We start from the raw sequence: 22,014 nt of genomic DNA on the forward strand, positions 1-22,014 counted from the left end.
CTCGGGCGAGAACAGAGTCCTTCCCCTCACTTAACTGAATAGGGATGAACAACTGTTCTCCAATCTTCTGAATATCAGCCAATCTTTGAGCTCATTTCTCATCATTTGGGTCCATAGGAGTGGGATTTTCAGATTGTGAATTTGTATAGAATTTGAGAGTGTTTCCTTCCAGTGTGAAATGCCACCTTAGACTGGAAGGAAGGTTGATTTTCAGAAATAGGGAGGACTCCCCATTATCAGTTTGTTGTCCTACTACAATTACTGCCACGTCTGGGATTTGGTTATTCTGGAAGTGGAATTCAACTTGGTCAGGTTTTTGTTCAACCATGTGCCATTTAAACTAACATGGTTGACACTCTGTTTTAATTTTATTGGTCGGTTAGTCTGGGTCCAGAGGACCTTGTTTACACAATGTATGAGGGGACACAATCTACGCAGGATGTCATTCCCTAGTAAACATGGTGGGCCCTATGGAGTCCCAACTATGACCGGGTGCTTGACCTTGTGTCACCCAATTTTAATGTTTAAATCCGCAGTCCCCTTGACAGGAATTTCCTTTCCATCAAAGTTCTGAAGTTGTCCAGGAAGAGGGGTGAGAGGGATTTGGTATTTCTCCCCCTTCCCGAATTCAGCTGATCAAAGGCCCTTTTTGATAGAAGGGTGGCTTGGGATCCAGTGTCCACCAGTGCCAAAATTGTACATTGCCCCCGTATTTGGACCGGGGCATAAAATCTTCCCTCCTTTTCCTCAAGGGGGCAAAGATAATACACATTTTTGGCCAATTGGTGGGTCAATTTCTTTGCTTTGGATTCTGACAGAGGGGTGATTTGGCCAGGATTCTGTTTGGGATCTTGGGAATCTGTAAGAAAAAGGTGAGCTAGATAAGAAGTTTTGGACTCCCCTGGTTCTGATTCTGGGCTGGCCCCCCCATTTTGGAGGTAGTCACCAGGATGGGTTTGAACAAGTGGATTTTCTTGCTGGTCATGCTGGGGTTTGATGATGGGTGGTTTTAACTCGGTCCCCCCATCTACTCAGTCTTGACCAGGATCTATTGGGACCCATTTTTCTTTGGGAGGAGTTCCCCATCCCTGAAGGAGAAGATCTTTTTCCCAGGATCCTCTGAGGACACCTCTCCTTCAAACTGGAAGATTTGCACCGCCTCCACAAAATGGGCCTTTTTAGGCTCTTTATTTCTCCTACCTACCCTCTGTTCCTTGGGTTGCAGACTTTTGGGGGCAGGAGATTTTGGTTCTGGTTCCTGGGTTTCCAGGGGCTTTCCACAAGTGGGGAAGGAAGCTTCCTCTAAGGCTGTCCACCTCCCTTCCCCTTGTGCCTCCTCCCAGGGAACCGGTGGGTTGCCGGGATTCTTCTCCCGTCATTGTTCTGGAGCACCAGGCCCTGGATTTGAGGAGTTCTGAGACACCATGCTCATCTGAGGGTCCTGTTGAGCTCTCAGCATGCAACCCAGATCCTGTGCCATGTTCTGGACCTGGCACTCCAGTTTGGACACCTGCTCTGGCTGGTACGGGGTCCTCTGGTCTACCCTTGGTTGCTCACAGGAAGGGTAACTGTCTCTTCTCGTGTAATACCACTGGTTAGGATAGTTTGGGTAATCCTCCACCTTGGTCTCCCTCTCCCGGAATGGGCTGTCTGGGCTCAGGAAAGGCAGGGAAAGAAGGTTGGGTTGTTTTGGGGGTGGAAGTTTGGCAGGTACCGGGGAAAGAAACTGGGCCCGGCATTTGGGGAATGACTGTCCTCCTGAGGAAAATGAGGAGGGAAGTTCCCTGGGTTGGTAGCTGTCTGGTTGGATCCCCCACCCCCTTGGGCTGGAGGAGTCCACACATAGCCCAGGATGGGCCTGTTGCCCTTGTAGCATGGGCTGATGTAGTCAGCGGAGTTAGGAGTCCCATTGGTGGGGTTACCTCCCTGACTCCCTGTCTGGGATTGGCCCGAGGGACTTCTGGGTCTGGGGTGGGTAGGATTCTGTGAGAGAAGATTTTTAGGCCCCCCCCCATCTCCAGATCTAAACTGGGGGCAACCTTCACCTCTGCCACCTTGACAGCAGCAGGGGTGTTGGTTGGTTTGGGGCTTTTGTTAATATTTTTACTTTCTAGTGGTTTCTGCACTTCGTAGATGCGCGTTTCTTGTTCAATGACCTAGTCTAGTGATCTTTTCTCATGAAAGACCCTCACTAGCTGGGTCATAATGTATTTAGGGAGAGCATGAAAGAAGGTGTTCACAAACTCCTTACTGTCAGTGCGCACCCTTCTAGTGGTCTGCGCAAAGGCGCGTTTCAATTCCTGGACAAATTCTTGTGGGGCCTGGTCTTCCCCACATTGTAGGTTGTAGGTTGCCTCGCGGGCCTCTTGAGGGTTTCTATGAATAGAACAATGTTTCAGGATGGCCGCCCTATAGGTGGACCATCTGGAATGGTTCTGATACTCCAGCCCCACAAAGAAGCTGGAGTACTCAGATGAAAATGTCCACTTTACATACTGAATAAAGCTTTGGGTGTCCTTCAGGTGTAAAGTCTCCATCATCTGCTCAAACAATTCAAGGTGCTCCCAAACTGAATATTTGGCATTTTTGTGGTAAGGCGTGATGATGCTCCTAATAGCTTTTATTTGCTTCAGGGGATCCTTGAGTAAAGCTCTCTTAACTTTGTTAGCCTTTTTAGTTCTGGTCACCCTGGTCCACTCCTCCTCTGACTCAGAGGCACTGCTACCAGAGATCTTCAAGACTCTCCCGGATTCTGCGAGCTTGGGAATGGCTGGCAGAATGTGGGGGCCTAGTCTCTTGGGACCTGTGGTGCTCAGAAGAGTCTTCTGACTCTTCCTTGCTCCCAGGATTGGTTGAGTACCCCCCCCCCCCACCAGTGTCCTAGCTCGGAAGAGGTTTTTAATATGCTCTTAGTGGGCGTAATTTCATGGAATTCCCCGCCAAATTTTACTGCCTGATCTCTTGGTAAGTGATATTGTTGAGGATCCAGTTCTCTGATTCTCCCCTCACTGGAGTCTCCCTGATCAGAGAAGATGGCCCTAGCACTTGGGAACCTGTACATAGATGCCCGCCCATCCATTTCTGGGAGGCGCTGATCCCATATTTCCCATTATGTTGAAGTCTACCATCCCTGTGGCCCTTGGTTCATATGAGCCAGTGGACATGGAGTTGGCAGAGTCCATGGAATTGAAGGGATTAAAGTCCCTGATGCCAGGGTTCCTGAGGTTATGCTCAGGGGTTTCTCCCTCCCATGTTACCTCATCTCTTTCAGCCCCTACTCCCTGATGACATGCAAGAATCAGACCCTTTTGTCCTCTATTAAGGCCTTACTGGTCTCTATGAGTTGTTCCTGCATGGCTATCTGTCTATGGAGCCTGTCATTTCTTTCACAGAGAGCCTCATTGTCTCTCTGTGCTCCCTGCCTGCATTGGGAGTACTAGGCCAATTTTTGCTGCAGGAGACTCACCTCCTGAGTTTGGTCCTTATTGACTTGATTATTCTTTGCCAGACCCTGAAGGGCCATGTGATTTTATTCTAACTTGGTTTTTAAAAGGATGACTTCCTGGCCTAAGGAGTCCCTTTCCTGAGTTAGAGTGCCCCTCTGTGCAGCCAGGTCGTCCCTTTGTTTTCTAATGGCATATAATTTCTGGTGCTCCTCATCAAAATCTGTTTCAGTGTGGAGATCCTTCACTATTGATTTATTATTTTCCTCCTTTAGTTCATCAATTTGACTTTCTAGGGCAATTATTTGCCCTGCACAGGCTCTATTATAATTTACTTGCGGCTCTAGCTTTTGTTGGCTCTGTTGTAGAGAATCCAACCTTTCTTGACACTTTCAGCAGCAAAGAAAAGGTGATTTAAAGCAAGATTTGAAGTTTCATTTAGAAAAGCACTGCTTTTTCCTTCTGCATTCCACTTTCAATTGTTGTGGAGTCCAGTGACACCTTTCAATAGTGAGAGCTCTGTTCCACCACTGACACATGCATGGCACATTGGGCAGCCATCTTTTTGTGCATTGAAAAGTGCAATTTTCAGGTGTTTCAGCGCGCACAAGGGTTTTGCAGCCATTTTGCTGTTTCTGGTACCATCATAACAGAGTGATGCAGCATAGCAGAGTAAATTTGGGTCAATACATCCCACAGCCTATGGAGGAAGACAGCACGGATTCATCCAGGTTGGTGGGGGTTTGGTTGAGGAGGAGGCTGTGACAGCCCCACGCACAGGGCCTGGAAGGGGGATTTCATTGGTGCTAGTGGTGCAGTCCAGGGGCATGGAGAGGAGGCAGCACAGACCACTGCAGAGGTGCCGGTTTGTAATCCTGTCCCCGATCCTGTGACTGCATCATCCGGCACCAACAGGGATGCCTTCATCCAGACCCGTTTTCAGGGAGGGAAAGCAAACAACAACAGGCCTTCCTCTCCCTGCAGACGTGGCAATCCATGACTGGATTTAGCCTGTCCTAGCTGGTTTGGCATTGTGTGCACGGGGTATTTGGGATGACATGCAGGGTTCTCATCAGGACAATGCACATCATTTCGAATACCTGTTCGGGCACGTTCAACTACTAGGACAGGTCGTCGGCACTGTGTTCCTCCGTGTGCTGGAGGTTCTTGTGACCCCCTCCTCAACTGAACCCCCTATGCGCCAGTCATCCTCTGTGCCGTCTTCCCACCCAAGTATCACCTGGGCCCCCTGAGGAGCTGCACCTGAGCCAGCGGCCAGGCTGGTAGAGGATGCTTACCTGCAACAGTCGGGACACGGAGGTCCAGCTGGGGTGGCCACCCCACCAACTGGACCCCAGCAAATGGAGGACGTTAAGGCATCAACAAGCAGGGCACATGCATGATGGCACCAGGGGATTCCATCTGCCTGGATGCCGTCGTGGTGCCAAATACTAGTTTATTTGTGCATGTCTGTGGGTTCAAATGATATGACTGCATCATCCGGCACCAACAGGGATGCCTTCATCCAGACCCGTTTTCAGGGAGGGAAAGCAAACAACAACAGGCCTTCCTCTCCCTGCAGACGTGGCAATCCATGACTGGATTTAGCCTGTCCTAGCTGGTTTGGCATTGTGTGCACGGGGTATTTGGGATGACATGCAGGGTTCTCATCAGGACAATGCACATCATTTCGAATACCTGTTCGGGCACGTTCAACTACTAGGACAGGTCGTCGGCACTGTGTTCCTCCGTGTGCTGGAGGTTCTTGTGACCCCCTCCTCAACTGAACCCCCTATGCGCCAGTCATCCTCTGTGCCGTCTTCCCACCCAAGTATCACCTGGGCCCCCTGAGGAGCTGCACCTGAGCCAGCGGCCAGGCTGGTAGAGGATGCTTACCTGCAACAGTCGGGACACGGAGGTCCAGCTGGGGTGGCCACCCCACCAACTGGACCCCAGCAAATGGAGGACGTTCAGGCATCAACAAGCAGGGCACATGCATGATGGCACCAGGGGATTCCATCTGCCTGGATGCCGTCGTGGTGCCAAATACTAGTTTATTTGTGCATGTCTGTGGGTTCAAATGATATGAGTGTTGGGGAGCGTGATGCCATCTGTGAAGTTTGACACTGCCACTCATGTGCAACTGTCATGTGTGTATCAGACCATTGTACAGTGCCCTGATGCCTGTGTTCTATTTCTCCATGTCTGCAGCATCGACTGATGAAGAGGGCGGAGACGGTGCTGTGGAGCACAGCGGCAGGGATGCCACCACCAGCTGGAGACGCAAGGCCCAGCTCCCCTCCCAGGTACTGATATCTTCTGGGAATGAGGAGTCTGGTGCCACGTCCATGGCCGCAGCTGCCGAGGGAAGGTCCAAGAGGTGGAGGTTGGAGGCAGACTCCTCAGCAGCAGAAGGAGCAGCTGAGCCCCCACAGGGACCTATGGAGGAAGACATCATGGAGTCATCCAGGTTGGTGGGGGGTTTGGTTGAGGAGGAGGCTGTGACAGCCCCACGGACGGGGCCTGGAAAGGGGGATTCCAATGGTGCTAGTGATGCAGTCTAGGGGCAGGAGGTATCACAGGCTGACATCATCCAGCACCAGCAGTGATGCCTTCGTCCAGACCCATTTTCAGGGAGAGGATGCGCGAACAACAACTGGCCTTCTTCTCCCTGCGGACGTGGCAATCCGTGACCGGATTGAGCCTGTCCTAGCTGGTTTAGCGTTGCGCGCACATGGTATTCGGGATGACGTGCAGGGTTCAACAAGCAGAGCATGTGCACAACGGCACCAGGGGATTCCATCAGCCTGGATGCCATTGTGGTGCCAGAGGCAGTTGCATTGGAGGCAGCAGCAGGCTCAGCATGGGAGGCATCATGGCTTGGGCCATCAACATCCCAGGGGGCAGGCATCGGCCGGCGGGCAGGAGGACCCAGGATTGGGAGTGTCTTCCGCGTGGCAGCAGTTGGGCCAGCGAATAGATGCAGAGCGGCGGCGGGCCGAGAGGGCACGCCTCACAATGGTCAGGGCGGAGAACTCCATGCACCAGGCTTTGAGGCAGACTGAGTGCCTCGAGGCAACTCGCATGGAGTTGGAGGATGCCATGGCTGCATCCCTGCGAGACCTGGAGGCCATGGAACAGGCCCGCCTCTGGAACATCGACATGGAGTTTGATGATGCCCTGGCCCGGGACTAGCCCGCAGCCTTTGTATATAGTTATTTAGGTTTAGGTTTCATTTTGTTTTTTTAATGATTTGGAGTACACAGACTTTGCTCCAATTTTTGTATATAGTTGTTTTACATATGGTTTTTTGTACGTTTCATTTTGTTTTGGGATCATGGACCCTTCAGACTTTCATTGTAAATATTTCCGGACATGTACATACTTTCTTTTTTACGTCATCCCATGGAGTAATGGTTTTTTATGCTTTTCAATTTGGATTTATTTCTATGGACTTTGGCGATGGACCACTTCTCAGTTTTCATGTCTTGGATTTTTATTTTTCCTTGGATTTTGCTTTCTTTTTGGTATTGCATTCATAATTTCTTCATTTGCATGCGTGGTTTTGATTTTGTCATTTTGTTTTCTTTTTAATACATTTCACAAATCTTCTTTATTGGTGTGGTCTACTCTCATTAGTTTTGTGCATGTGTCACTGTCCATTGCCTCTATCTTGTGTCACCACTGTCTGGCTCTGTTGGACATGTCTTTGGGTGCATGCGTGTGCTTTTTTGAATGTCAAGGCATGGTACTTATAGTGGGGACTGGGTACAATATATGGTTGTGTGTTTGGACTGGGGTGCTGCGGCGTGTGGTGGAATTAGGGTTTGCATTTCTGAGATGGGTCTCTATTCTGACAGCACGTTGGGTTTGGGGTCATGAGTCAGGGCCTGCTTGGTCAGGGGTGTAGGGTGGTCCCCTGTGGTGTGGGCTGCCTGCAGGGTATGGGGAGGGCGGGGAGGGCACACCCAGGAGGGCCCACACTGCCACATTGCGTGTAATTCTCACTTGCGTACCCTGGAATACACGTGCCCGGAATACACATACCCCGCTCCCGCCAGCAAAATCACGTGTAAAGTGCACTCGCGTACCCTGGAATACACGTACCCCGCTCCCGCCAACAAAATCATGTGTAAAGCGCACTTGCATACCCCGGAATATATGTACCCCGCTCCTGCCAGCGAAATCATGTGTAAAGCGCACTCACGTACCCCGGAATACACGTACCCCGCTCCCACCAGCGAAATAACATGTAAAGTGCACTAGCGTACCCCGGAATACAAGGACCCTGCTCGCGCCAGCGAAATTGCGTGTAATTCTCACTCGCGTACCCTGGAATACATGTACCCTGCTTGCGCCAGCAAATTCGCATGGAAAGCTCACTCACATACCCCCAGATTCTTGCAGCAGTGTGTTGAGGAGCCACATGCACACCTTGCAGGCAGCCCACACCACAGGGGTCCACCCTACACCCCTGTCCATGACCCGCAGGCAGCCCTCACCACAGGGGACCACCCTACACCCCTGTCCATGATCTGCAGGCAGCCCTCACCACAGGGGACCACCCTACACCCCTGTCCATGACCCTCAGGCAGCCCATCCTTCCATTGTTGGCTGGCCTCTATGAGACATTCTCCAGACCAGACAAATATCAAGGAGTCCCGCTTTTTTCCATCACTAAGGTTAGTGGTTGCCTTGTTTAAACTTTTGAATTGAACTACTCCCTATTACACCCACAGATATCTAATTAGTCTATTCTGATTACTCTTAGGACTAACCATGAGAATCTATCGTGAACACAGTGTGAAAATGTAACACATCCTGCCCTGAAGATGGATTAGTATAATCCGAAACGCGTTGGCACCAACCACCATCTAGGAGTGTTTTACTATGTTGATGACTATCTGAGCACGAATGTATCATATTGCTCTGAACAATCACAAGAGTTATGATCAATGATGGAATTGTGACCCAACTACTGTATATTCTTTTAGGTTTACTTGAGCGCTTTTGCAGCTTAATTGTGCTACTGTTGTTTGAAACACTGTTGCTTATAATTTACATCCCACACTGTGGGCCTCATCACGACTTTGGCGGTAACTCTTAAATCCGGCGGTCGCGCTATTACCGCCAGATTTAAGGGTCCGTCAAATCAGGACCTCGGCGGATTTCACCCCTGCTCTTGGCGAAAATTTGCGTTATAACCGCCGGCGGGAAATGGGGCATTCCCAAATGGGCTCAATGGGGAATTACATTACCGCCGAACTCGTGATCCGGCGCTATTAGCGCCGGGGAGTTCGGCGGTAGGGGATAATACCACCGGCGTTACCGCCAAAGTCGTAATCAGGCCCTGTGTGTTTAACAGTGTGTTTTCAATTGATTGTGTTTTCGATACACTGTGTGTTTAACAGTGTGTTTTCAATTGATTGTGCTATATAAATAATTGTTCTTTACTTGTTTTAAACCTGTCTCCAGTCAGTTTGGTTTGTTGCCTTACTACATTCTAGCAGGTGGATAGATACCGGCAAACATGGATATGTTTTATTAACTATGACCTCTGAATACAATGAAAGTACAAGTATAAACTTTTTGTCACATAAATACCTAAACACCATCAACTATCCGGGTTGATTGACTCCAGGGAGGAACTTATCAACCCCTCTTAGTTGTAAAATTACACCAGGGATTCTATCCCATTGGGAGTGCAGCTTTGGTCTACTGGTCGGCAACATCCAGTGTTTGTTTTGTGTCCTTTGTTCTAGACCCCGAGTGGCCTCGAGGTCTTCCCAGCTGCACCTGAAGTATTTCTTACTTAACTACATACACTTTTTACAAATCCCTCCACCATTACCAATGGAAAATATACTTTTGACATTTGGTTGTGGCTCCGACCCCCCATTTTCTCCTCAGGCAGCCCTCACCACAGGGCACCACCCTACACATTCTGTCCATAACCCACAGCCGGTCCATCACCCCTGGACACGCCCAGTAGGCAGCCGATCCACCCTCCCCATGCCCCGCAGGCAGACCATCCACCCTCCCCATGCCCCAAAGGCAGCCCATCCACCCTGACCATGCCCCACAGGCAGCCCACACCACAGGGGACACCCCTACAACCCCTGGCCATGCCCTAAAGCCAGCCCACACCACAGGTGGGACTTTTTCCACGCTATTTGCCTAGCGCGAGCGGGGTACGCGTATTCCGAGGGGTGCACAGGGAGTTTTACATGTGATTGGGCTGGCACGAGCGGGGTACGCGTATTCGTAGGGGTGCGTGAGGAGTTTTACATGCAATTGGGCTGGCACAAGCAGGGTACGCTTCCGAGGGGTGCGTGGAGAGTTTTACCCCTGGCCATGCTCCAAAGCCAGCCCACACCACAGGGGGGACTTTTTCCACGCTATTTGCCTGGCGCGAGCGGGGTATGCGTATTCCGAGGAGTGCACAAGGAGTTTTACACGTGATTGGGCTGGTGCAAGTGGGGTATGCGTATTCCGAGGGGTGCACAGGGAGTTTTACATGCGATTGGGTTGCCGCGAGCGGGGTTCAGGACTTTACACGTGATGGCGCTGGCGTGAGCGGGGTATGTGTATTTTGAGGGGTGCGTAGGGAGTTTTACACTTGATTGGCCTTGCGCGAGTGGGGTACGCGTATTCCGAGGGGTGCGCAAGGAGTTTTACATGCGATTGGCCTGGCGTGAGCGGGGTACGCATATTCCGATGGGTGCGCAAGGAGTTTTACATGATATTGGGCTGGCGTAAGAGGGGTATGCGTATTCTGAGGGGTGCACAAGGAGTTTTACACGCAATTGGGTTGTCGTGTGAGGGCTGAGTGGCATTCTTTGCGCAATTTCATTGTTGGGGGGCTGTATGCTGGTCCACTGGCCTGTGTGCCTTGTAGGGGATTTGTGCAGATGTTTTTGGCGCACGGGGCAGGGTTGGGGGCGTAACTGGCGCTTCTGCAGGGTCGCTGCACCACGCTGCTCCACGGCTGGTTATGGATGTTTGAATCCATGAATACACAGTGCATCAAAATGGGTTTTGGCGCACTCGGCTGGCGCAAGCTGGCGCACGCTCCCTCTGTGTGCCAGCCGCGTGCGCCACTTCTGCGCTTGATTCCATGAATTACCCCCATAGTCTCATAGTAAAAGCAATGGCTAATATTGCCATGTCTTTTCAACGGGGTCTTCCACACATACTGCACCACACCACACAGCGGGAATCGACCCGGCAAGCAAATTTCTTTTTGTTAAAAATGTAGTTTTTATTGAGCTTTTATAGTTATGACATGACAACAAAATGATACAAACATTGGCATATATGAAAATGAGGTCACAACTCCCTCCCTCACGGTCCCCACCCTCCCTCTCCCCAACCATGGTCTATCGGATGATGACGACAACAAGGTCCAACACGTTATCTGAAGGCATATTGTGAGCACTAGGCACTAGGCAGTCTCTAAAAAGAGGGGTCGCTCAAATCACAAGGTCCAACATGTCAGAATCACACTTCCCATCATAGCAACTCTCGCCCCGCTCCGGAGGGAAAGACCAAACAGTGATGATCAAATCAGGGGAAAAGTCAAAGACGGTTGCTTACATCTTCAGCTGCTTTCCCATATTTGTCAAAAAATGGCAGCCATATGCCCTCAATGTTAGACTTCGATTCGTCAATCAGGTGAGTTAAGTACTTCATGTCATAGATTGCCCGTGTTTTTGATACCCATTCCTTCTCCCCCAGGGGTCGGGTCGATTTCCATTTTTGGGCCCAGCAGCATCTGGCCACAACTAACATGACCTGTATCATATGGTCGTGTCTCACTTTTGGGCCCCCGTCAACCTCAATACCAAACAACACTAGCCAGGGACAAGGTTCTCTCCATTCCATCTACCCCTTTTATCCATGATAGGACCTCACTCCAGTAAGTTTGTACCACCTGACAATTCCACCACATATGAACATAGTCCCCTATTTCAATATGGCATTTCCAGCAGTGGGGGTCTTAGCCTTTTCTCATTCTGGCTTTCCTCTGTGGGGGGTAGTGCCACCTGTGTATCAACTTCAGGGCCTGGTGGCGGTACTGGGGCATGGTTGTGGAGCGATTGGCCTGCCTGCAGATCTTAGTCCATCTTTTTTCCGTGATGGGAGTGCCTAGATCTTTTTCCCATTGTACCTGGGAGGATGGGGGTCCCGTGGGATGGAGAGCAACAAAAAGCTATAGAGCCGCGATATCACTCCTTTGGTCCCTTTGTGTGTTATGAGGAATTTCTCGAAGTCTGTTAAGTCTCTCCTTAGCATGTCTCCCCACCTATTCTCAGTAAGGGTGCCCTTGAGTTGCAGATATCGAAAAGGGGAGAGGTTGGGGAGGCCCAGGGCATCCTTCAGGTCCCCCATGGATATGAACCCCCCCTTCACCCAGAGCTGTCCAGCTCTACAAAGACCTGCTTCATACCAATCGTTGGAAGGCCAGTGGTTCGTTGATCCCTTCCCAAAGTGGAGGAGCCCAGATACAGCTTAGGGGCGAGGGCCATGTTGTGAGCCACCTGAGGTATCCCCCCTCTTTCCATATGGACCACAACACCCCCAACACCGGGTGTTTCAGAATCTTTCCCGGGATAGATGCCTTAGGGACCCATAGCCACTTGTCTAGTGTGACTGCTGCGAAAAGTGTGTTATCCAGAATTACCAATTGTTTCTTTGGGCCCGTCACCAAGTGGTCAACAAGGATTCTCAGTTGTGATGGCTTATAAGTCTCTAGGTCTGGGAAGTTAACTCCACCCTCGTTCTTGGGTCTTGTTAGAGTGTCGTAGGCAATCCTGTGGGACTTTCCGGCTCACAGGTAGCGGAGAAGGGCCCGCTTGACCTCTAAGAGGTATGGCTTTGGTATTGAAGGTGAGCATCCCCAATTAGCACGACCTTCCCCGCAATGAGAGGCAATAATGGACTCTCCCAAAATGGGAATAAGGCTAGGACCAAGTGCGGGTGAGCTTAATGGAAGTTTTATCTAAGTCAAATAGGGCATGCAAAGAACTCTGCAAACTCCGAGGGCACTCTGTCTGACACTCGCAAAGACAGGCGTTTATATTTACAAAAAGTGTCATAGGCACGTACACACTATAGGGGGCACATGTACATGGTTATTGGGTGGCGTCGACTAACTATATGTGCAGCTGTGATGCGCCGCTTCGTGGTTGGTGGACATCGCCGGTGCCAACATGGGGTGGGCAGCTCAGCTGGGCTCATCCGGGAGGTGCTGTCAGGCCAGGCGTGGTCAGTGTCATGGATGGTCGTCTTTCTTGGCTTTCTGCCCTAATGGCCAGGCACACCCCATTCATTCAATGCTGCAATGTCAGTTGTCCTGTAAATCCTACAATAGGTTATTCTACAGGTTAATACAACACAGGAGGAATGCACATTAGGTGGAATACTTTGACAATACATCAATATATGGTTACTGTTTTCCTGTTGACTAGGTATCATGGGCCATGGGGTCGGGTCTCAGGGCACGAGGTGAGCTGTCGGAGCTTTAGGTCTCGTTAGAAGTAATGACAGATGCTTTTACACAATGTTGGTGCAATATTAGGTGTCTTGTTTTACAAGCGCCATTAATCTGGGGTGAACTGGTGGGACATGGTGCCTATGAGGGGGTACCTCTGGTCTTTGGTTATGGCCGGGTTTTACTGCTGGGCTGTAAATAATTCAGGTGGCTGGTCGTGGCCATGTGAGCTGCGGGGGAACATGAATGCTTGAAGCGGCTCCAGCCGAATTGGGGAAGGTGAGGCGGTGTAGCTCGGGCCTTTGCTTTCTCTGGCAGGCTTCAATGGGAAGGTAGGGGAAGTGACCTTGGATGTGCCCACGATGGTACTCTTCTCGTATGCTGCAAATTATGTTGAAAAAAATGGGATTCGTATAATGTATAATGCTTATTGGTTTTCTAAAGGGTGACACGTCTATATTCTTTGCACTGTTACATAGTCATTTCAAAACATGTTAACTATACCAAAATTTCTATTAATCACTACAGGGTAAGTATTTGCAAAAATAGCAGCTCTTGCATTATATGGTAAACACGATACCACGATACGTGAGGTAGCATTAGGGTTGGTAGAGCACGCAGGAGCAACAGACCAATATGGTTGACAGCAGTAATACACGTTAAACTCGTACATTCACATTTGATAGCATTCTATGTATCTCTTTAAACAATCATCCGTCCTTATGAGCTACAGATAGTCCTCTTTTTAGGGGCTGGGTGGGTGAGGACAATTAAATATCAAAACAGCAAATTCCCACAAACCAGCTTCCTATCCTTTTCACTAAGAGCGAGTGTTCACAGATACCAATGCATCAGGTCATGATAACCCTCTACTCAAAAGAAGGGCGAATAACCATGTAGTTTATCAAAAAATATACATATTTTAATTTTTTCACAACACATTGTACTCAACATTTTTGTACTAAAAACAATTATACAACAACACCATTTGGAATTAATTCCTCTGTTTATGTATGACTTGTCTATCTGGACTAGGAATTCATATATCAAAAACCCTTTCTGTACCCTACTAGGGGGTCTGTGTGTTAACCCTCTATGATATTATTTATGCCCTTCCTAATTTTACATGGGCAAGGAGAGTGTGCCAACACCGTGTTCATGTGTTTCTAGGACCAGCATAAACCTAAATTGCTATAGAAATATATATACGGAATCATCCCCAATACATATTCTGCTGGTTCTGTCTTCAGGGCACTTGTATTTTCCAGTGTATCACGTGTAACATTACGTGCTACCAGCCATAGTTCCAATAATTCTAGACATGGCTTCATTCGCCAAAATATTAGGCGGTCTGTACACTACATCAAGATCTATCTTGGTGTAACTAGCTGTACGCGGGAGACTCCACTTTCCCACTGAGTTCTCACTTTACATATGCCGGTAGTCCTAATGCCTGCTATTGCGGGAAACGCGTGGTCGCGATATACTGTCCGTCAGTGGGTTCACATCAATCGTCTCCAGCGCAATCTTGAAAACTCCTAAACCGAATTACACGGCTGAAGGCCGAAGTCAGACAGCAAGAACAGCCATTTTGGTGACACAGAGAGGAATGCCTCTCGCAGAGGGCGGATGTAGTGTACAGACCGCCTAATATTTTGGCGAATGAAGCCATGTCTAGAATTATTGGAACTATGGCTGGTAGCACGTAATGTTACACGTGATACACTGGAAAATACAAGTGCCCTGAAGACAGAACCAGCAGAATATGTATTGGGGATGATTCCGTATATATATTTCTATAGCAATTTAGGTTTATGCTGGTCCTAGAAACACATGAACACGGTGTTGGCACAGTCTCTTTAAACAATTACATTAGCTCACAATACTGTCGCGCTTGTGTTCCTTTGCACTCTAGCAGCATCAGGGTAGTCATGGCATAAGGACTTGGTATCACTCTCTTTACATTACCCCTAGAGAAGCACAAAGTAGGAGGCCAGGGGCACTGAGTGTTTGCACATAACTGAGGGGGTTTGAGTATCGTGACCATGTTGTCACACAATAACACATTCTTCTATTCTTACAGTGTTTGTAGGTTTTTGACAAGGGGGTCGTGCAGAAGGAATATCATTGTAATGCAATATATATATATATGTATAAAGAGTTTCTTGGTATAAGATTGAGGCTTTTGTTTCATCGAGGACAATTTACAGTTATTTGCCAAGCCAGCCCCGCTACCCGGGTCACTCTGAGGATAATGATGCACTGCGGAAGGTGAAAGATACAGTGTTTGCTCTAACACTAGCTCATGTCCGACTGTTCGTGGGAACGGGCTTTCAGTGGATCTGCCAGGGAGCGGAGGCAACAGGGGTAGGCGAGGACTCTCTGAAGGTGGGGGCCGTGCTGCAGTGCACGAGGAATCATGTCTTAAAATGGTGTTCTGGTTTTCAAAATGGTTTCCAGGACCTAGCCTAATACAGTACGTTTGGTCCATGTGTCGGCCAGTGGTCCACCCACTACCTGGGCCCTGGTGGCGGGGGTCCCCAGACGAGTCATGGATGTCACAAGGAGGGGGCTGCAGGGGATGGGGGTCTCTTGGACCTGTCCTCCCATACATTTCCCCCCTTTCGTTACTTAAGTAACGAATACTGTAACTTCCCCAACCTCTGACGTTCCTTTTCATCAGCCACCGCTTTGTCCCATGCCGGGGTACCCTTTATGGGCATCCACGCCCTACACACCCCTCTTGGCTTTCCCCCCTTCTAGCATATTCATCTGGTGTACAAATCAGGTATATACAGTCCCTATCCCCTTCCAAATCCACCCACACCTCCTCATACCATTCAAGTTCCCGGGGCTCTCTAATTGTTGTGTACCATAATCTGTCTATTATATCCCCATTGCGGTATACTGGCACCATCTGGTATTTGGGCACACCCTCTTCACCTGTTTGCACTTGAGCTTCCTGCATAGCTTGCACTGTACCTCGAGCATTGCCCATTGTCACCATCATCATTGTACCATTTGGTACTGCGTTTACACAACATCGAAGGCCCATCTGGCACACACAATAAATTTGAAGTAAAAACACTACTGTGGGCATTAGTAGTTTAACAGTCATTCCCAACCATGATGGGACGCAGGAGAAGAGGTTGTCGAACCACGTGCTTGCTTCTGCCCCACCTTCGGTTTTCATTCTTTCTCCTAGGTTGTGTACTGCTGCGATCACGTGGGACAATGTACCATTATCTGTGTCTTCAGAAGGTACAAAAGTGCAACATGCACTTCCAATTTTTCGGCAAACACCTCCGTCCATCGCTGTTAATAGGTCTAAGACATACCTATTTTGCATTGTCATTAGCCGCAGGGCTCTCAGCTCTACCTTGATCAAGTTGAAACCTTCTTCAGTGTCGTTTGCTAACTGGATCAGCTCCCAGCAGGTTATTTGGAGCCACTTAACATTTGCCCGTGCCTGGATGCTTGGAATGAGTGAGGCAAAAAAAGTCTCTGCAGAGCTAAACAATCGATATCTGTCTGGGATCTGTGCCAGTAGTTCTGAAGATGCTTTGGATATGTAATTGGATGATCGTCTGTTTTGGGACAGCATTTCTTCCTTCGTGCCAGAGGACAAAACATACATTTGCGGCTCTTCTGACGGTTGGGCCTTGTTTTCACGATGGGTATCTTGCCCTTTCCTGCCCCCACCGATGTGGCTCTCTGGCATCACCATTAGAGCAGAATGTAGTGTGGCCAGTGAGCAACTGCCGCTCCATGATTGTGGGAGATGCAAGTATGCCTGGCTGCCACACACCCAGTAAGTGTCCACGAGTGCTGCTGTCCCCTTCCTCATGTCTGGGATGGTGAGAGTCTGTTGCACTTTTTGTTTACCCCCATTGCGGTTTTTCCTTCTCCCTGGAAACACAGTTCATATGTTATTTCTTTCTGCAGTTTGAACGGTTTTTTAATGGCAGTTACCCAAGTTAGCTTTGCGATATCCTGCTTCCAGATTGGTGTACACATTTTTTCGATCCACTGCAGCTTTTCAGGTGTCACTCCTCGCAGCACCTCAGCTTTACATGTCACTTCTTCATCTTTCCATTTTGTTGTCTGTGAATAATGTCCCCTTTATTATAAAAAATGGTTCTTTCAGGCATATTATGCCTTCCACTTTCGGGTAGCATGTTTTCTCGTTCTGCAGCATGCTAAAAGTTATTTTGTGTGCCTGAAAGGTGTTCTTAATTCTGCACAGCGTAAGATGAAGGAGACATTGGGCATTTATAAGAGGCAATTCTTTTGGTAGCAACACCTTAGGTGTTCCTGAGGCATGGGGGATAAGGGAGCAGACATAGCAACTCTCATTTGTTGTTTGCTTGGCAGTTGCGCTCATGTCCGCATACCATATATTAGTCTGGTGAGGGTGTCTTGGGTCTTCCATTTTATCTAAACCCAGACCATAATACTCGTCATACTTCCTACTTCCCACTTCCCTTTTCCTTCTATTATTTCTAAGGTATCTCGCAGCTTAATGGGCGAAGCGTAATCTACACCCCCCTTTTCCCACACCCCCCTCTTTCCATTCATCATACAGGGATGCAAACTTTTTTGCCATCTTTTTGTTCTCTTCTTTTATTCTATGATGTAATGTACTGTCTGGTGTAGGGGTGGTTACTTGTGTGGGCAGGGGTAGTGGGAGTATTGTAAAGCCACGATATGACAGAAGGGTTGTGGTCATTTAGGCTGTGGGCATTGTAGTCAGAGACGTTTTGCAGGGAAGTTTTGCTAACATTCATTTCAACACTGCTTTTCTTGGAGTGGTTGATTGTTTTGGGCGGTTTCGTGTTATAACCCCATACAAGCTGGTATCTGTTCCATACCAAAAATCACCTTCTTTTGCCCTTTCAGTTGTTTTACTTTCATTTGTCATATTACTTCTGAACCAATAAGTGCTTATGCCAAACAGTACCACAAAAAATAATATGATGCACACAGACAGTCCACATTCATACGAATATCTACAACCTTTTACTATAGCATCTCTACATCTAGATATTCTATTGCTATCCGTTGCGGGCTGCCCGTTTGTTGCCATGGTTGTTCCTATTTAAAACATAAAAGTGCATTAAGTATATGCATGTAAACATTTTCTTTTTGTACTGTATCTACCAGCGAATTATAGGGTGAGAGGGAGAGGGAGGGGGCGGGACGGGTGCAGAGAGAAAGACAGAGAGAGAGAGAGAGAGACATTTTCTCATTCATATTTGATCACTTTTTTCTTGTTTCATTTCAATAGTTAATGTTATTCAGTTATCTTTTTCTTGTACCTGTAATTCAATTTGTTCGTTAGCATATTAATATACTTGTTACACTTCTTTTTACCTGCACCTTTTCATTCAACATTTCATTTGTTATTGTTTGCAGTTGTCTGTGCCTCCTCATTCACTTCCTCCTGAACATTATTGTATGCCCTCCGTACATCTGTTAAATGTATCCAGTACCTGAGTCCTTTGACCTTGACAGCGGTGGGAGTACAAAAAACTACCTTGTATGGGCCATGGAACCTTGGGGCATTCCACCTACGCACAAAACTTCTAACATAAATGAAATCCCCTGGCATTAGTTGTCCTTGGGGGCTCTGTTCTACAAATGACACAGCTGCGTTCCCTTCTTCTCTTGTAAATGGCGGTGAGAGTTGTCTTGAAATTGCACGCGCTGCCCTAGTCAGTTTTTTCAGATAATCAGTAAACTCATCTCCTAAAATTGTGGCGCTTCTCTGTGCATCTGAGTGTCTACGCAGTGGAGAATGTGCTGTGTGCATTCGTCTTCCCATCACAATCTCGTGCGGGGACAGGTGGTGGTCCTTACTTGGCTGATTTCTCAGCTCGAACAGTGTAAGGGGTAAACAATACACCCAGTTCTTTTTGAGTGAGAAACATAGTTTAGACATTCTTACTTTTAACAGGCCGTTGATCTTCTCGACAGCGCCATTACTTTGAGGGTGATAAATCGAGCAAAGCTTATGTTTAATCCCCAACAATGCAGTAACTTCCTTGAACAGCTCGTTCACAAAATGAGTGCCATTGTCTGAGCGAATCACGTCGCAAATTCCCCAGCATGGGAATACCTCTCTTACTAGGAACTTTGCGGCGCACTTAGCATCAGGGCGTGCACATGGACCAGCCTCAACCCACCTAGAGAATGGACATACAACTACTATCATGTAGCGTGCCCCATTATACCTTTCCACCATGTCTGCGTAATCAATATGTAGTTCCCGGAAGGGCCCTGTAGGTTTTGAAATTGTCCCTCTGAGTGTCCGTAAGGTCATCCCAGAATTGTATATCTGACAGGTTGTGCACTCCTTTGCTAATCTTGATATATGTTCCTGGAGCCCAGGCACAAACCAATCTTCTTGTATCTCTGCTGCTATGTGTTGTTTGGCATTGTGTGCTGGAAAGTGTAATTGCTGGAACGCTATCTCCATCAGTTTAATGGGCATCACCACTTTACCTGTGTTATTTTGGCGCCATAATAAGTCTGTTGCCGACTGGCTGCAACCCATTTTTTCCCACAATGCTTTTTCCTCATTACTTGCTCCTTCCTGCAACTCTAGTATTTGCGATATGGGCATGGCATTGTACCCTTCTGGTAGTTCCTCACTTGCTTGTTGCTGCAATATGTACTCACCTGCAGTTTCCTTTTGAAAATATGACGCCTCCTTGGCGGTAGCGTCTGCTGCCGCGTTTCCCAAAGATACAATATCTGTATTAGACGTATGGGCTTGGCACTTGACCATTGCCACCATTGTAGGTTCTTTCAGTGCCTCAATTAACTCCTGTAACAGTTCGGCATGTTGTACTAGTGTCCCATCCGCCCTGCGAAACCCTCTCCGCCCCCACCGGGCCAGACCACTGTGTACGGTGGTAGTCATGTATGCTGAATCTGTGTATATTGTGACTGTGCATCCCTTGGCTGCATGTAATGCTTCAATTAGGGCGATAAGTTCTGCTGCTTGGGCTGACAAGTGTGATGGCAGGCGATATTGTACTAGCACCTCGTACTCACCTTCTTCTAATCTCACTACCGCCATTCCCACATGTTTTTCACCTGTATCCATGTCAATTGATGCTGATCCATCTACAAAGTACACTTCTCCTTCCGTTAGGGCATTTTCACTTACCACCGGGCCCTCTCCCTGTTCTCATGTGTATGTTGCACAATCGTGCTTTTGCATGTCTTCTAATGTACATGGTTCTGTGATGAATGTCGCTGGGTTTAATGTTCTGCACCTTACTATGTGGATGTTGGCGCTGGACAATATTATCTCGTATGCTGTTGCCCGCTGTGTTGTTAGTGTGCTTTTTGATCTTTCCAGTATTGCGAAAAGGGATTGTTCCACAAATAATGTAACGGAGCACCCCATTACTATAGTGGCACTTTTCTCAATGGCGAACGCGGCGGCAGCGAGAGACTGCTCGCACACGAAGTGACCTTGCATTACTGCGTCTAACGTGCCACTGTAGTAAGCCAATGGCTTGTGTCCCATGGATGTCTTTTGGGTCAACACAGCTGTCATTAGAGTTCCTTTGCAGTGGGAAAACAGGTAAAATTTGCATTCATAATCCGGGTTGGCGAGTACTGGAGCGCTTGAAATTAACTGTTTCAGTGACGCAAATGAGTCACTCATTTCTTTTGACCATTTTATTTCTTTGTTCTCCCGCTGGGCCTCTTTGAGTGCTTGTAGTAAGGGTCTGGTGTATTCTGCATAATCTAGTATCCATGCTCTGCAATAGTTGCACATTCCTAGAAATGTTTGCATTTCTTTTACCATTTTTGGCTCTCTTACTGCTGTGATTGCTTCTACTCTGTCAGGTATTATCTTTTTGCCATCCTTTGATATCAGCTGTCCCAGGTATAATACTTCTGGTTGACAGTATTGTAGTTTCCCTCTGTCCACTTTGTACCCTTTGTGGGCCAGCAGTGTTAGGAGGGTAACTGAGTCCTTCCTGCACTCTTCCGCATTCTGTGCGCAAATGAGCAAGTCATCTACGTACTGAATGATCGTGCTCTCAGCTGTCAGGTTTCCCAAGTCTTCATGGAGGATACGCTTGAATATGCTGGGACTCTCACAGTAACCCTATGGCAACCTGCAATGTTCATATCTTTTCCCCCCTAGTGTGAATGCTGTCAAGTATCTGCTTTCTTCTGCCAAAGGAATGGAGAAAAATGCATTTTTCAAATCAACTACTGTGAAATGTGATGCGTTTTTTGGGATCCTGCAAAGTATCGATGCAGGGTTCGGGACTAGAGGAAACTCTTTTTGTATGACGTCATTTAGTGGGCGTAGATCCTGGATCATCCTCCATGCCCCTCCCTTCGCCTTCTTGATTGGGTAAATGCAAGTATTACATGGGGAATTTGAGGGTATTATTATTCCCTGGGCCAAAAAGGCACTTATCGTTTCCTTTATCCCTTCCTCAGCTTCACAGGACAATGGGTACTGTTTGACTCGAGGCAGGATTGCTCCTGGTTTAAGCTTTATTGTGACTGGGGTAACTCCGTGCAACAACCCTACATCATGGGGACCCGTAGTCCACAAGTTGCTTGGCACTAATTTCATGTCATCATCAAAAAAGGAAGGTGGTGCTCCTACCACTGCCATCACCTGTACGGGCACTTGTCTCACTTGTATCAAGATATCACATGGTATTGCTATTTCCATTATTATCTCTCTGTCACTTTCTGAGTCAGAGAAGAGATCCTCATCTGATAGATCACGTAAGGCAATGTCAGCATTGATGCACAACACACTGCGCCATTCACATCCATCTATGTCCATACCAATTACTGCAATTCTTTTGGCTGATATCTGTACCGCATATAAATCTAAAGATATCACTGAACCAGGTGTAATGTCTGTGCGTACTATTGGGCGGAAGATGAATTCTGCTGGCACCCGCCACTCTAACCTTTTTAGCTCAGGTACTACTCGGGCTAGTGTTTTTAATCCTTCAATGAACACATTTGGGTCTACTGGCATGCCACGTATCTCTGGTGCTGTTGCTCGCGCATGTAGCACCAACA

Source organism: Ambystoma mexicanum, chromosome 4q (genome assembly GCF_040938575.1).
Source record: "Ambystoma mexicanum isolate Mex_15411 chromosome 4q, UKY_AmexF1_1, whole genome shotgun sequence".
NCBI classification, from domain to species: Eukaryota; Metazoa; Chordata; class Amphibia; order Caudata; family Ambystomatidae; genus Ambystoma; species Ambystoma mexicanum.